A 16,593-nucleotide genomic window follows, 5' to 3' on the forward strand; every position below is an offset into this window, starting at 1 on the left:
TTATCCAGGATACACACTTAATAATCATTAAATTCAATAATCATTAAACTGAATTGTCTGAGTAGGAGAAGAAACTCGACTTTCACTTAAACCAGCCAACTTCCTTGTGCCCTAAGGTGGTTGAAGCCTTCAAGGCAAAGAATACTCTGGTTTGAACTGCTCAGATGAAAGCTGGACTTCCAAAGATCTCATGTATCCATCTCCAATCTACATTCATGGAAGAGCATCAAGATCATTCAATGAACCAGGTCTCCCAAAGGCTTTGAAGTAAAATGTCCGACTTTTTGCAACCCTGCTCTTCTATCCGTGGAACTCTACAGGCAAGAATACTGGAGTGGGTAGCCATTCCCTTCTCCAGGGGATCTTCCCAACCCAGAAATGGATGCTGGGTCTCCCACAATGCAGGCAGATTGTTTATCATCTGAGCCACCAGGGAAGCCCTCCAAAGGCTTTACTCCCTGTTAGTCAACAAGGCTGGAGAAGGCAATGGCAACCACTCCAGTACTCTTGCCTGGAAAATCCCATGGACGGAGGAGCCTGGTAGGCTGCAGTCCGTGGGGTTGCAAAGAGTCGGACATGACTGAGCGACTTCATTTTCTCTTTTCACTTTCATGCATTGGAGAAAGAAACGGCAACCCGCTACAGTGTTTTTGCCTGGAGAATCCCTGGGACAGAGGAGCCTGGTGGGCTGCCATCTATGGGGTCACACAGAGTCGGACACGACTGAAGTGACTTAGCAGCAGCAGTCAACAAGGCAGAGCTATGAGATGCTCAGGGATTGGAACTGGCCCTTCTTTGCATCCTCAGTGCATGAAACGGGCCTGGTACCAGAGGAACTTGCAGCTCAGTACTCATTCCCTGAAACCACAGAGAATGCTGAGGCTCCCCAAGTGATAACAGAACATGTGTAAGTATATTAACTTTATCTGCATTTCAGAGGAAAATCCATCCCCACTCTTCTCTGGCCATTTCTGGAATCCCCAGAGCTGTTCAGATGGGATAGAACGGAGGGTGGGAGAGGAGACAACAGGGAAACCAGTGGAAAATCCCAGAAAAGAAGAACAGCAGCAGAGTCTGAAAGTGCCTAAACAACCCTGAGTCTAGTGCCTCAGATCCCGTTTTCATATAATCTTCCACTTGTGGCTCAAAAAAGCTAAGTAACTTGCCTAAAAACTTACCCAGCTATTAAATGGCCATGGTGGGCTTTGAAATGAGACCTTACTCCTAAATCTAAATTCCTTTATTAGCTAAACTGCTTTAAGGAGAAGAAACAGCTGTGGGTGCTTCTCATCTTCTGCATCGCCAGGGCTGTCTCCGAACAAGACAAAAGGGATGGAGAAGTACGGGGGTGTGGGGATACAGATGCAGGTGTGGGAGACGCAGAGATGCCAGAATGAAGGGATGCAGGGATACAGAGATGCAGAAATTCAAGGATGTGTGAGGTATGGAGGACTATACGAGGACGTGGAGAGAGAATGGAAATGATGAGAATAGTGTGGAGAAATCCAAGTGCTATGGACCACAGCAGACCAAAAGCTGCTGGACATGTAATAAAGGCTGCCTCCTGGCTACTTGCTCCATTACCCAGAACGCGGAGCCCACCAGAGATCCTGGCTCCATACTCAGGATCTGACTAACTGAAACACAAAACCGTCATCTGCCAATAGGATAAAAACCTCATCACCTTCAGCAGTCAGTGATAACCTCCCTTCACAGAATGCAGCCCCATCAGGAACTGTGGTCTAATGTGCATGCATTCAGGCACAAAAAGAGGAAGTGGTTGTTGCGCTCTGGGCAAAAAGATAAACAGAATCCAGTGGCCTCCTTTGAGGAACTTGAAAGTCCACACTGTTATAAAGAGCTGCTTTTGTAGCTGGAACATCAGAACCATCTGCTTTTTGTGGAGCCACATGCCAGAATCTTCTCCTTCCATCAGTCTCCAGGGTTCTCACTAGCTCTGAAGCTGGTCCTGGATCTATTGCTCTGAGCAAGTCAGACTAAAGCCTCAGGCAGGAAGGGCTGAGGCCGCTCTCTCACACAGGCTGAGGGCCATTCTGTTCAAGGAGACAAGTGGAAGCTTAAGGAAAACCAGAGCCTGTGTACAAGGTCCAATTAGAAGCTAGGACACCTCTGAATGTAAGGCAGATAATAACAAGCTATCACCAGCTGCATGCCTGCAGGCAGTTAAGAAGGCACTCCACACCCAATCTCCAAGTTTAATACCAACTCAAAGCACATTTATTCAGTACCAGCTTCATACCAGGCAATATGCTTTGGGCTGCGGATGGAGGAGAGGCCAAAACACATGGTCTCACTTAATCTTCCCCAGAACCCCTCTGGGCTTGATAAGAAAATGGAAGTGAGTGGCTGCAAGCACCCTGCTATGGGTGGCTCCGATCTCTGCTTCCCTCTATGGAAGGCAAGTAGCAGACCTAATGGGTACTTACCCACTAATTCATCTCTTCTTCTCTTAAAAAAACTTTTATAAATTCAATTTTAATCATCCCAAATAATTTCCATGTAAAACCAGAGGAGCATCCCAGAGAAGAGTCACGTCCCCTTTGACCACATTGCTAATGCCAGGACCTGCTCCAGGTGCTACCAACAGACTTTTTCCTCTGTAGTAACAGATAAACATAGACATTCACTCAATATCTTAAGATCATTTTCTTTCTAACCTAAACAATATCACATTGTACAATTAATTCTAAATTCTGCCTTTGCTTTTTAAAGTTAAAATATGCTTTGGGCATCATCCTTGCCATTACCTGTCAATGGGTGTCATCCCTTTCAGCTACTACCTAGAATCCAAATCCATGGACACACCACTGTTTCATGAGCCTTTGCTACACAGGCAGACATTTAGGCAGTTTGTGGACTTTTGCTAAACGATACAATCAATGCTGCATTCTGGGGCACAGGTGCTAATGTTTCTGTAAGCAGGTACAGCATGTGGAGTTGATAGTTCCCAGGGTCTGTGCATTTTCAGCTTCACAAGCTTCTGCAAAGCTGACTTGCAGTAGGGCTGGACCAGTGGAGACCCATTTCCCCAGGTCTTACCAATATTTGATATTTTTATCATCACCATCACTGTTATGATTTTGCCACTTGATAGGTAAAAATAGTATCTCACTGCTTTAACTTACTTTTCCTTGATTGCTAGTGAGACTGAGTATCTTTTCTTCATCCACATAATTCTACTCCTCAATCAACTAACTGTTCATATCCACTGCCCATTTTTCCACTGCTTTTCACAGTAGATTGAAATGGAGGACATTTTATTGTGATATTTTCGTGACTGCTATGGAGGAGTTCTGTCTCTAGCCTAGATACCAGTCCTCTGTCTGTCGCCTGTATTGCAAATGTTTTATCAAACATTTCAAAATTGAAAACATTCTCTTCAAATGTCCCTAGCACCAGAAACCAGACTCAGAAAGGATCGCTAAAAAGGACTGCAGTTGGGGTCTGCAGTACACAAATTTCAATCTACTGTTTCCCTGGGGAAAACCCTAGGTGTACTAGCATGCGAGATGCTGGAAACCCCTATGAAGGACGATGCCTGGGGACTAGGACTGCCCCCAGAGATTTCTGACAGTAATCGTTACCAGGTCCAATTAACTGCTTTACAAAAGCAGCCTCATTCCCTCTCTAACCAATGAACCCTGACATGCTGACACTACAATTAGAAGCAAAGAATAAATTAAAACCATGTCCTTACTGCCACGTGGGATAATGCACACAAGGACAGCCCTAATCGTATTTTTAAACCTGTAAGTGAATTATAAAAACAAAGAGGACAAACCTAAGAGGTAATTTATAAGGCTCCCGGCAAGGTGGACCCCCTCCTTGCTGTGGGAAACATCAGTCAAGACACATCTCACCTCAACGCCCCTAGAACATTTTTCCTTCTATGATCGCCTGAAATCTACTCCCATAAATATCTTACCATTCTGAAACGGGAAGTGGCCTAGGGCAATACTCTGCTCAGTGGCTTGAATCTCCTCTTCTCATATGTATCCATTAAACCCTTATTGTCAATATGCCCTGCGTTCCCAACCCCCCAACATGATACTCATGCAGCAGGAAATGGTTGCCTCTCTCAGAAAAGCAAATCCACCACCAACAGCTCTCCCTCCTGTGGAGTCCAGGTGAACTTCTCAAACCCAGAGCTAATTTCTGCCACGTTGAAAGAATAGACATCAATAACTTAAATCCCATCTGCAGACACTCCCAAGGGATCCCTAAGGCCCTCCGTGCTCAAGACCAGGTGTCACCTGCTCTGCCTTTCCCCATCTTTCGTCTACTAAACTTAACAAGAATAGAAAAAGGCAGAGGAAGCAAATAAAGAGAGCACAGCATGTCTGACTCACTGTATCAGGCACCTTCAATTGTTGCTGACTTCTTGGCCTCTGTCCCAAGTCTCAGAGGAAATATTCTAGAATCTTTTCTTTGCAGGTAGATCCAAGAAAATAGTGAATAATGAACAAATGAATGAATGAGTACTCAGGACCATTAGTACAGAAATGCTGCAGATGACAGATGATCCCACACCACCACCAAGCTCATTGTAGGATCATCTTGCCAGAAGTGCTTCTTTCTTCATCTGGAAACAGAGCCTCTGACCTAGAAGAGCATTATGTGGCTTGTAAAGGGTGACTTCAGAAAATATAGGATAATAGCATCAAATATTGAAGGAGACAATGCTGTAGCCCAATAAGACAAGAAAATAAAAACAGCAGCTACCTGATAACTGGATTCAACCTGCACCTTTGGTAATCTGCTTTCCAAATTCCTTATAATTTCCAACCACTCATCAACGCCAGGTCAAAGAAAGACCCGTAAAACAAATACTCATAAACAAATTTTTCTGTAAGGCATAAGCTGTTCATGGAACCAAAACCAGTTAATTTCTGATCCTAGGGTTCATCTTGCCCTCCTGTGTGGAGGTAATTTATTTAATTTATTAGAGTAATTTATTTAACTTCTCTGAATGCCAGTTTTATCATTCTTGAAGTGAGGGTTTCATAGTACCTATCCTTACCAGACTGGTATGAAGATTAAATCTGATGGCCTAGATTTTAAGGCACTCCTTTTAATTTTGAGTCAACGTCTTATAACTCCTCTCAAATAATAACCTGAGACTGGATGTGGATCCAGCAGAGACGTGACTGAGATTGAGAATCAGAACCCATGTTGGGGTTGAGATGTATGAGACCTATAAAGTGAAATGTAAGTGGCTCCAAACCAAAGAGAATTTTGCTGATTTTTAATCTGATAGTTACGCTGTCTTTGAAAGTGAAATGAATAAAAAGCCCAGACTCCAGACACCTGTCTCTGCTAAGACTTTCTAAGAGCATGGTGGTACTCCTGAAAATTTAAATGGGAGGGCATGCTTCCAGGACCACCTGCTCTACAATTCAATGTTATTATAAATTCAGGAAGTCCCAGAAAAAAAATGGCTCACAGAGTCAAAAAGAAGTGTAGAATATAGTAAATAGCTGGTATTTAATAGTGAAGACAGAATGCTTAAGGCACTCACATGACAGATTTCCTTTAAAACCATTAATGAAATTGGGAGAGGAATACAATATGTCCTAACAGCAGTCTTTTATTTACGTTTGTCTTCTGACAGATAAAGGAACCTTAAAAAAAAAAAAAAAGTGAAAGCAAAACTGAACAATTAGCTAGACCAGTGCTCCAAAACTGGCTGATGATTATGAAGGTCTTTCGCTCTCTCTGTCCACTTAGATAGGGGCCTCTCACCATCTGCCACAGACACTCAGAGAATGAAGGCACAGATGCGACCAAAGAGAGTTTGAGTTCAGCCCCTCCGTGAATACAGAACAGCCAATCCTGTCGCCCCCCAGAGTCCCGGAAAGGCTAGAAGCGGCTCAGGCTCTGGGCGTGCACAGCCCTCCTACTACATTGCTAGCAATTCTGTAGCACCACCACATTTATTTCTCTCTTAGGCAAATGATTCTTTTAACCTCCTTCCTACTGGGGATCTAACACTTGAGATGATGCTTCATTTTTTTCCCTTTAGTGATTTAGCCCTTCTTCAAATATTTATTGAGTGCCAGCTGTGTGCCTAAGCTCAGATCAAAATGCTGAAAACAGATGTGGCCCCTGCCCTACAGAACTCACAATCCTCAAAAGAGGCAGAAACTAAATATGCAATAACAAATGTAATCGACTTCATTGTATTTCAAGATTATTGGTCAAAATAATGATCGTAGTAATGATAATGTTTCCCCTGAACTGGGATCATGACCTTTACCAGATAGTGTGCTCAATACTTCATGTAGATCAATAAGCCCATGGAAACTGGACATCCTTACAAGAAAAGTAGCATCACTCTAAATATACAGAATAAGAAACTGAGGCTCCAAGGGGCTAGGATGTTTGCCATGAGTCTCACCACCAGTAAGAAAAAAGAAGCCAGGATTCAAACCTGTGTCTTTCTGTCTTCGGAAAACATTCTCTCATAGCTGCCTCATCTACCTCACCAGAATATTAATCAGCAAATATAAGCAGACATAACTGAATCCTTTTGTATTTCCTTGCAATCAAAACAGCATTTTGACCAGACAAAAGCTGTCTGTGGTCCACTGTTCTGACCTGTGCTTTAGAAAAAATTACTAAGAAGCTCTAATTCCACCTCCTTCTATCCAATCTCACTCCTTTTAGTCAGAACAGCCTCTGCATTGCAGCCACTCTTATGTAGAATGAAAGGACAAAGGGCTTTAAAACCTAAAGAAAAAAAATTTCATGGTGTTTGTATGTTCTCAGCCACTTGAAATCTTTCAGGAAGAAGGATCAATTATTATTATTACTACATGCACACACACAACATAATCACTGCCAAATAAAGGAAAAGCAAAGCTTTAACTTAGTCCTGAATTTCTTTAATGGTACAAAAACTAAGATTTGGAGCCATTTTCATTTCAGAGTTAAGTTCTTATAATCACACACACACACACAAAGTTCTTTATATTTTTCGAAAGAGCCCCGTTAAATCTAAAATGATAAAATTATTTATAGGCAACTGTGAATGATCCAATCAAGCAATCTTTCCCTGAAATTACCCTCTTTCAGCTTTAAAGTAGAAAGTTCATATCTATTTGTGAGGAGGAAAGGATAGAGAGAGGATTTTCTTCCCAGAGATATTTCCCTTAGGATAATGCTATGTCTGTAGAAGTTGCTGGATTTCCTAAAATAATACCCTCATACTCTATGGAACAATAACTGCTATACTTTCCCTGTAAAAAATCACAACCTTGGGGATTCCCTGGTGGTTCAGTGGTGGAGAGTCCACCTGCCCATGCAAGAGACATGGGTTTGATCCCTGATTTGGGAAGATCCCAATATTGCAACTAGGACCATGCACCCCAACTACTGAGCCCACGTGCCCTACAACCCATGCTCCGCAACAAGGGAAGCCACCACAATGAGAAGCCCGAGCACCCCAAAGAAACGTAAGCACTGCTCACCACAACTAGAGACAGCCTGTGGCAGCAATGAAAATCCAGAGCAGCCAAAAATAAAAAATAAATAAAATTTTTTTAAAAAACATCACAATCTCACAGACTTAGGCACTTCTGGAGTAGGCAGGAAGAGCAAACCAGTCCCATGCCCTAATTTACCCAAGGTAGCCTTCAGTACGAAAGGAAACTTGACTTTCTCAAGGTCACATAGTTGATTAGTTAAACTTCAAGGCCCCTAGTTATGAACCACATTCCAAGAAGAAAGTTACTTCTTTCCCCTCTATTAATGCCTGGTGGCTTGAACGATAAAGACTCCACCTGCAATGAGAGAGACCAGAGTTCGACCCCTGGGTTGGGAAGATCCCCCGGAGGAGGGCATGGCAACCCACTCCAGTATTCTTGCCTGGAGAATCCCCATGGACAGAGGGGCCTGGCAGGCTGCAGTCCACTGGGTCGCAAAGAGTCGGACATGACTGAGTGACCAAGCACAGCACCATGAGAAAAGCTGCCTTATTTTAAAGACTGTCTATTTGTTTTGTTGTTGTTTTATTTTGCAATGAACAAGTGAAATGTAAGATTGAGGATTTTCAATAAGGGACTGACTTTATGGCTTTAAAGGTATTCTAAGGAGATGATAATGTTAGAAGTTCGAGTTTCGGTAAACACAAAGATTCAGATATGACCTCAAGTCACAACCATTTTTGCTGTCAAATACTCATTCTTAGAGGATGATTACATCTCTTCTGAATTCCTGCTTGCATTATAAGTGGCTACTCCTGCCACAGACATAAGGTGTCTTTGCTCTGATAATGGGAGCTGGGACGGTGGATGGGGACCTGCCCAAGAGAAACAACTGAGTTGGAAGAGCCTGTTTCCCTTCTAAGTTCTCTCTTTCTGATTTTAAATATGTTTTTCTCTATAAGAACATATCTGTTTAATAAAATAACAATAAATACTATAGTATTCATTAAATATGACTAATCAATTGTCTTATTTATAATTAGTATACTAATAAATTTGTAACTGCACATTAAACAGCAGAAACATCTGTTTTGGATGAAGAAAGTTAGCCAATTCATGAATTTATTGTCAGTAACAGCAAAAGCCAACTGTTTCAATAAAAACTGCTATTAACATACAAAAATATCTGAACATTATAGCAAAAATTGAATCACTTCTGGTCAAACCATAAATATTTATTTTAAGAAAGAATTAACTTTTCTAATTGAAATAAACAGATGACAACTTCATGAATTACTAACGACTCTGGTCAGCTGTGGATTTTAGTGATTGTACCACCATTATGAATTTCAATTCGTTCTAACAAATATTTGTGGACATATGACTAGATGTCAGAAGCCTGCTCTTATGAGGCTTATGTTTTGCTGGAGAAGACAGAAAGTAAACAAATCCTATTGGGGAGCTTAAAAAAAAGAAGGATTAAGCCAGGAACCTAGCAGACACGAAGGAAAGTAGCTGCTAATTCACCTGTAATCTTGAGAAAATTGTGTGGCACTCTGTAATGTATGTGGGGTCATCCAGACTTTGTTCTTAGTATAAGCAAAGTGTAAGTGTAAGCAATAAGTAACTTGTGTTTTAAAAAGTCACAATGGTTACCATGCAGAGAATAGACCCAATTGCCAAATGAGGGATGTCTACCTTGTGTTCATTTCTAATAATGTCAGTAAAGTGGTGCTTAATCATTTTTACTAAATCATTATATCATATTAAGAGATTTTTTTTTATTACTTAGGCTTATGGGTCAAAACTTACCATTCTAGAATTTGTTTTTGTTATATTTGATAGACCTTTCTTTTTCATAGACCATTTAAATAACCCATGATAACTTGCATCCTAAATTTCTTTTTAAGATTCTGTCCAGTGCAATTGAAAGTCAGTATTAAAATTTGTGATTCCACAAGGCAACATTAACTGATTGGTCTTTGGAGCCAAACAGTCTTGGGTGTGAATTTTGGCTTGTTCTCGTCCACACACTGTCAAATAACCTTGGGCCCCTCATTTGGCCTCTCAGTCTTAGTTTGTCCTTAGGGGAAAATGGAGATAGTAAAGTTATCAATCTCATAGGATTTGGGGGAGAAGAATTAAATGAAATAATGCCAGGGAAGCATTTTAAGTCAGTGCCTATACACCTAATACATTTTTAATAACTGCACCTACTACTCTCATCATTGAACCTATATTCTATTAGTATTAATTAACCAACAAAGAGAACTATCCTAAAAATATTGGTCACAAATTTTTTTTAATTTGAAGAATTATGTTTACTACACCAAAGGCATGAATTTGCAGTTATTTATGTTATGAAGATCTACATCATAAACTAAACTGAAAGTGGGAAAGGCGAGAATTAATTCATCTCTACTTTAAGCTTTCAGTTCAGTCGCTCAGTCGTGTCTGACTCTTTGTGACCCCATGAACTGCAGCACACCAGGCCTCCCTGTCCATCACCAACTCCCGGAGTTCACCCAAACCCATGTCCATCGAGTCAGTGATGCCATCCAACCATCTTATCCTCTGTCATCCCCTTCTCCTCCTGCCCTCAATCTTTCCCAGCTTAGATGAGATTAAATGAAATTTTCTGCTGAGTTTCTGCATTGTCACCAGATTCAAGTTTTACCTTAAAAATTCAATAGCAACTGGCAAATTCCTAGACCATAGACCCCTGGTGAAAAATCAGCAACATAAGAGCATTTCTAAGGGTTTCCAAAGAATTAGCTGGACAAAGATCCCAAGGTAACTTCTGAGATCTGCCAATGACCTCCACAGTCAGCCGTCTTAATGAAACACACTAAATTTTCTGGAAATGTACTGTGGGAACTCTGATATTATGATTAACAGAACCACAAAGTGTTTGTCTAATGTAACTGCAGATATGCCAAGAGGGCCCTGATATCCCATAATGTCCCTTTTCCAAATTGGCAGATACCTGAAAGATGACAATCACACTATGTGTGTGGAAACAACAAAACTAAACTTTAAAAGTACTTGTTTAACTGGAATGTTTAACAAGTTTGAATTGGTAGTGCTTTTGCTGTTGCTGAGTCACTAAGTTGTATCTGACTCTCTTGCAACCCCATGGACTGTGGCCCATCAGGCTTCTCTGTCCACGGGATTATTCTAGGCAAGAATACTGGAGTGGGTTGCCATTTCGTTCTCTAGGGGATCTTCCTGGAAACAGCATTTCTTGCATTGGTAGGCAGATTCTTTACTACTGAGCCACAAGGGAAACCTTAGTGTTTTACTATGTTTAAAATACACTTAAATGCTTCTTTAAAATATTTATTTTAAATAAATATTTCTAGTTTTGAGAAAACCAATTATGAAATTTCAAGATTAAAATGAATCATAAAAGAACCAATGACTTTGAAAGGAAAAAAACAGCTTTCTAAAGCAAAATGTCTAACCACTATTACCTAAAAATTAAGCCATACATAATCATGATAGACAAAAGACTGGTGTAGAAAGAAAGATTAGACAAAGAAGAAAACACTTAGGAGTTTTATAAGATTATTCATTATTGATAAAAATTAAAGACCCAGGGCTAAGTAAAAAAATAGGGTCACTAACATGAAAATGTTGCACAAACAGATAAATGACAACTCTGGGAAGAGAAATAATGTCATTTTTCCCCTCTGAACTATGAAGAACAGTGACTGTTCAAACAAAGCTAAATCAATTGCCACTGCCATAAAATGGCACATTTTGTCTTCATATTTGTTAATATTAAAATCTTCTTCTGGACTGAGAACAGGGAATTAAGCTGTAGAAATTATAATCTTTGGTGAAATAATGTTTGTAGTCTGAGATTCTATAACAAAAATGCATTTTTCTCTTTCTTTTAGCTAGAACACGGCCTTGTGGTATTTTTGGAACAAAGAAGTCTATGTTGTACTCACTATTTATGTTGTTAGAATGCAAAAGATCAAACCACTGGAGGATTCTCTATTATGTATAGTTTATCATTCTCTTCTCTTCATCTCTTTAATAATGGTTTCCTAGTTACAACTTAACGGGATTCAATAAACTTGGTGTTTTTAGCACATCTACTATACAGATGGAACTATACTAAGCTACACTGAGGAATTTATAAAAATCAAAGACATAATAACAATGCCCAAACTACCATAAAAATTGTGTGTGTGTGCTCAGTCATGTCAGACTCTTTTGGACCCCATGGACTGTACCCACCAGGCTCCTCTGTCCACAGAATTCTCCAGGCAAGGATACTCGAGTGGGTTGATACTCCAGGGTATCTTGCCAATCCAGGGATCAAAACTGTGTCTCTTACATTTCCTGCACTGACAGCCGGATTCTTTACCACTGTGCTACCTGGGAAGCCCCACAACAAAAATCAGACATGTGAAGAAGCAAAAAAAATTAAGAGTTCAAAAGGAAAATAGTACTCAACAGAAACAGAAACGACCTAGATGTTGGAATTAGCAGAGAAAGAATCTGAAACAGCTACTGCAGGCGATATTGGAGAAATCATGAACATAACGGGTGCATAGATAGGGAATTCAGCAGGAAATGAAAACTATTCTAAAAGATTTAATAAACAATAAGGTCCTACTGTATAGCACAGGAAACTTAAAACCTATAATGGAAAAGAATATGAAAAATAATTTATATGTATATAAGTATATATATCATTTTGCTCTACAACAGAAACTAATACAACATTGTAAATTACCTATAATTCAATTTTTTAAAAAATTCAGTGAAACTTTTAGAGCTAAAAGTAAAATATATGAAATGAAACACTCCCTGGGTGAGTTTAACAGTAGACTAGAAACTACAGAAAAAAAGGAGCCAGTAAACTTGGAGACCAATGAATAGAAAATGCATTGGAAACAAACCAAAACAAGAGCCACAGTAACATGTAGGATGATATTAAGGAATAAAACGTAGATGCAACTTAAAAAATGTAAAAGAAATTTTCCAGAAAAATGTTGAGAATGCTGCTGTTCTTGTTCAGTGGCTAAGTTGTGTCTGACCCCTTGAGAGCCCATGGACTGCAGCAAGCCAGACTTCCCTGTCTTTCACTATGTCCCAGAGTTGGCTCAGATTCCTGTTCACTATGTTGGTGATGCTATCTAACCATCTCATCCTCTGTCACCTCTTTTCCTTTTGCCTTCAATCTTTCCCAGCATTAGGGTCTTTTCCAACGAGTTGGCTCTTCACATCAGCTGGCCAAAGTACTGGAGCTTCAGCATTAGGATCAGTTCTTCCAATGAACAGTCAGGGTTGATTTCCTTTAGGACTGACTGGTTTGATCTCCTTGCTGTCCAAGAAATTCTCAAGAGTCTTTTGTAGCACTGCAAATTGAAGGCATCAATTCTTCAGTGCTCAGCCTTCTTTATGGTTCATCTCTCACATCCATTGGGCTTCCTTGGTGGCTCAGACAGTAAAGAATCTGCCTGCAATGCAGGAGACCTGGGTTTGATCCCTGGGTTGGGAAGATTCCCTGGACGAGGGCATGGCAACCCACTCCTCTATTTTTGCCTGGAGAATCCCCATGGACAGAGAAGCCTGGCAGGCTACAGTCCATGGGGTCACAAAGAGTCAGACACGACTGAGTGACTAAGCACAGCACAGCTCACATCCATCGTGACTACTGGAAAAACCATAGTTTGACTATAGTGATGCCTCTGCTTTTTAACATGCTGTCTAGGTTTATCACAGTTATCCTTCCAAGGAGCAAGTGTCTTTTAATTTCATGGATGCAGTCACTGTCTGCCGTGATTTTGGAGCCCAAGAAAATAGTTTGCCACTGCTTCCTTCTATTTGCCATGAAGTGATGGGACCGGATGCCATGATCTTAGCTTTCTGAATGCTGAGCTTTGAAGACAGTTTTTTTCACTCTCCTCTTTCACTGCCAAGAGGCTCTTTAGTTCCTCTTTACTTTCTGCCATTAGAGTGATATCATCTGCATATCTGAGTCATTGATATTTCTCTCAGCAATCTTGATTCCACCTTGTGATTCATCCAGCCTGGCATTTTGCATGATGGACTCTGCATGTAAGTTAAATAAGCAGGGTGACAATAAATAGCCTTGATGTACTCCTTTCCCAATTCTGAACCAGTCAGTTGTTCCATGTAAGGTTCTAACTGTTGCCTCTTGACCCGCATACAGGTTTCTCAGGAGATAGGTAAGATGTTCTGGCAGTGCCATCTCTTTAAGAATTTTCCACAGTTTGTTGTGATCCATGTAGTCAATGCTTTAGCATAGTCAATGAAGCAGGAACAGATTTTTTTTTTTAATTCCCTTGCTTTTTCTATGATCCAACAAATGTTGGCAATTTTGATCTCTGGATCCTCTGCCTTTTCTAAAGAGAACTGGGCAGGTAAAATTTTGAAGAACTGATTGTTTAAAAAAATCTCAGCAAGCTCCAAGCAGAATTAATATAGAGAAAATCACATCTAGTTAGATCCTGAACCTATCATACTATATAATATACTGAAAATCAAAGATAAGGAGAAAAAAATCTTCAAAGCAGCAGAGAACAATGACTCACTGTATCCAGAGGAAGAAAGATAAAAATGATGGCTGACATTTCATCAGACACATGAAAGATCAGAAGAGAATAGGATTATATCTTCAAAGTGGTAAAAGAAAAATAAACTGTCAAGTAAAAGTTCTGTATCCAGCAAAATTATCCTTCAAGAATGAGAATGAAATACAGGTATTTTTAAATAAACAAAAGCTGAGAGAAGTCGCTGCTACCAGACAGTCAATGCAAAAAGAAAAGAAAAACAGAATGAATTTCTTTAGGCTAAAGGGAAATGGTAACAGAAATCTTTATGAAAGAATAAAGAATGCTAAAAATGGTAAATGTGTGGGCATATAAACCTTATTTCTTATTTTATTTTTTAGAAGACAGCTGTTTAAAGGAAAACCAAAATAAAATTTAAAAAATCTTATGGTGTTTATAACACATGTAACAGTAAAATATATGATTACACAAAGAACAGTGGTAGGTAGACATATGGTATTCTTATTTCAGTAACAGTGATACTTTGGATAGTAAAGTAACTCAAGATAAACTGTGCACTTAAGTTAGAGATACCTATTGTAATCCTTAAAAGTCACAATTAACAAAACATTTTAAAAGGGAGATTAGAACTTTCTTGGAGGATGAGGGTAACATCTCAGTTTATGGAAGTCCCACAACCTAGAACAGGGCCTAACAGGCGCTGAATTCTGAATAAATTTAAATTAAGCAACAAATATAAGTTCAGTTCTGTTCAGTCGGTCAGTCATGCCCGACTCTTTGTGACCCCATGGACTGCAGCACGCCAGGCTTCCCTGTCCATCACCATCTCCCAGAGCTTGCTCAAACTCGTGTCCATCGAGTCAGTGATGCCATCCAACCATCTCATCCTCTGTCATTCCCTTCACTTCCTGCCTTCAATCTTTCCCAGGATCAAGGTCTTTTCCAGTGAGTCAGTTCTTTGAAGCAGGTGGCCAAAGTATTGGACTTTCAGCTTCAGCATCAGCCCTTCCAATGAATATTCAGGACTGATTTCCTTTAGGATGGACTGGTTGGATCTCCTTGCAATCCAAGGGACTCTCAAGAGTCTTCTCCAACACCACAGTTCAAAAGCATCAATTCTTCAGTGCTCAGCTTTCTTCACAGTCCAACTCTCACATCCATACATGACTACTAGAAAAACCATAGCTTTGACTAGACGGAATGGACCTTTGACAGCAAAGCAATGTCTCTGTGTTTTAGTATGCTATCTAGGTTGGTCATAGCTTTTCTTCCAAGGAATAAATGTCTTTTTAATTTCATGGCTACAGTCACCATCTGGAGTGATTTTGGAGCCCCCCTCTCCCCCACCAAAAAATAAAGTCTCTCACTGTTTCCATTGTTTCCCCATCTATTTGCCACGAAGTGATGGGACCAGATCCCATGATCTTAGTTTACTGAATGTTGAGTCTGAATCCAGCTTTTTCACTCTCCTCTTTCACTTTCATCAAGAAGCTCTTTAGTTCTTCACTTTTTGCCATAAGGGTAATGTCATCTGCGTTATCTCAGGTTATTGATATTTCTCCTGGCCATCTTGATTCCAGCTTGGGCTTCATCCGGCCCGGAATTTTGCATGATGTACTCTGCATAGAAGTTAAATGAGCAGGGTGACAATATACAGCCTTGACGTACTCCTTTTCCTATTTGGAACCAGTCTGTTGTTCCACATCCAGTTCTAACTGTTGCTTCCTGACCTGCATACAGATTTCTCAGGCAGCAGGTAAGGTAGTCTGGTTTTCCCATCTCTTTAAGAATTTTCCACAGTTTGTTTTGATCCACACAATCAAAGGCTTTAGCATAGCCAATAAAGCAGTAGATGTTTTTCTAGAACTCTCTTGCTTTTTCAAGAGTAAGAGTATATATAAACATATGAATAAAAAAAGCAACAGGATAGGTAGTGATAAGCACCATAAAGGAGGGAACAATAAAGTATCATCAGAGTTCAGAGGTGACAAAGACTATATTATATAGAAAACAGACAAAATAATTGTAATTTCACACTTACAAAAAAACACAGGTATTATAGGTTCTCTGTTGTTACACACACACACACATATATACACTGTGCTATTGTTTTCGTTCCCCAGGCTAGAACATTGTTACTCTGTGGAGAGGTTTCTTCTAGCTGTGGAGGAGGGGAATCTAGAATCGCCACTCCATCAATACTTTCTCTATCCCCATTAGCAGTCACTCCCCATTTCTTTATTTTCCTGTCCTGGTAACCACTACTCTTCTTTCTATCTCTACAGCTGTGAATACTCTGAACGTTTCATATAAATGGAATCAAACAGTATGTGGCCTTGTATTTGAAAGGAAGTGGGTATGGCTACAAAGGACCCATGAGGGATCTCGGTTGTGATAATGTATTGTGTCTTGATTGTGTCGGCGTCAGTATATTGGTTGTGACTATGTATTATAGTTTTGCAAAGTGCTCTCTTTAGAGGTAACTGGGTAAAGGGCACATGGCATATTACTATTATACTATTTCTATGTTACTTCTTAGAACTGAATGTGAATCTACAGTTGTAAAACTTTTGCTAAAAAAAGACTTAATCTTC

The 16,593-nt window shown here is 40.0% G+C and overlaps 1 protein-coding gene across 1 annotated transcript in view; it reads right to left on the reverse strand.

Moving 5' to 3' along the window:
• The window catches only part of CACNA2D3 (calcium voltage-gated channel auxiliary subunit alpha2delta 3), an 875,864-nt gene that overhangs the window by 564,756 nt on the left and 294,515 nt on the right, over window positions 1-16,593 (reverse strand). The gene's annotated exons all lie outside the window — the stretch shown is intronic.

The sequence above is a fragment of the Capricornis sumatraensis genome, chromosome 10 (assembly GCF_032405125.1).
Source record: "Capricornis sumatraensis isolate serow.1 chromosome 10, serow.2, whole genome shotgun sequence".
NCBI lineage: Eukaryota > Metazoa > Chordata > Mammalia > Artiodactyla > Bovidae > Capricornis > Capricornis sumatraensis.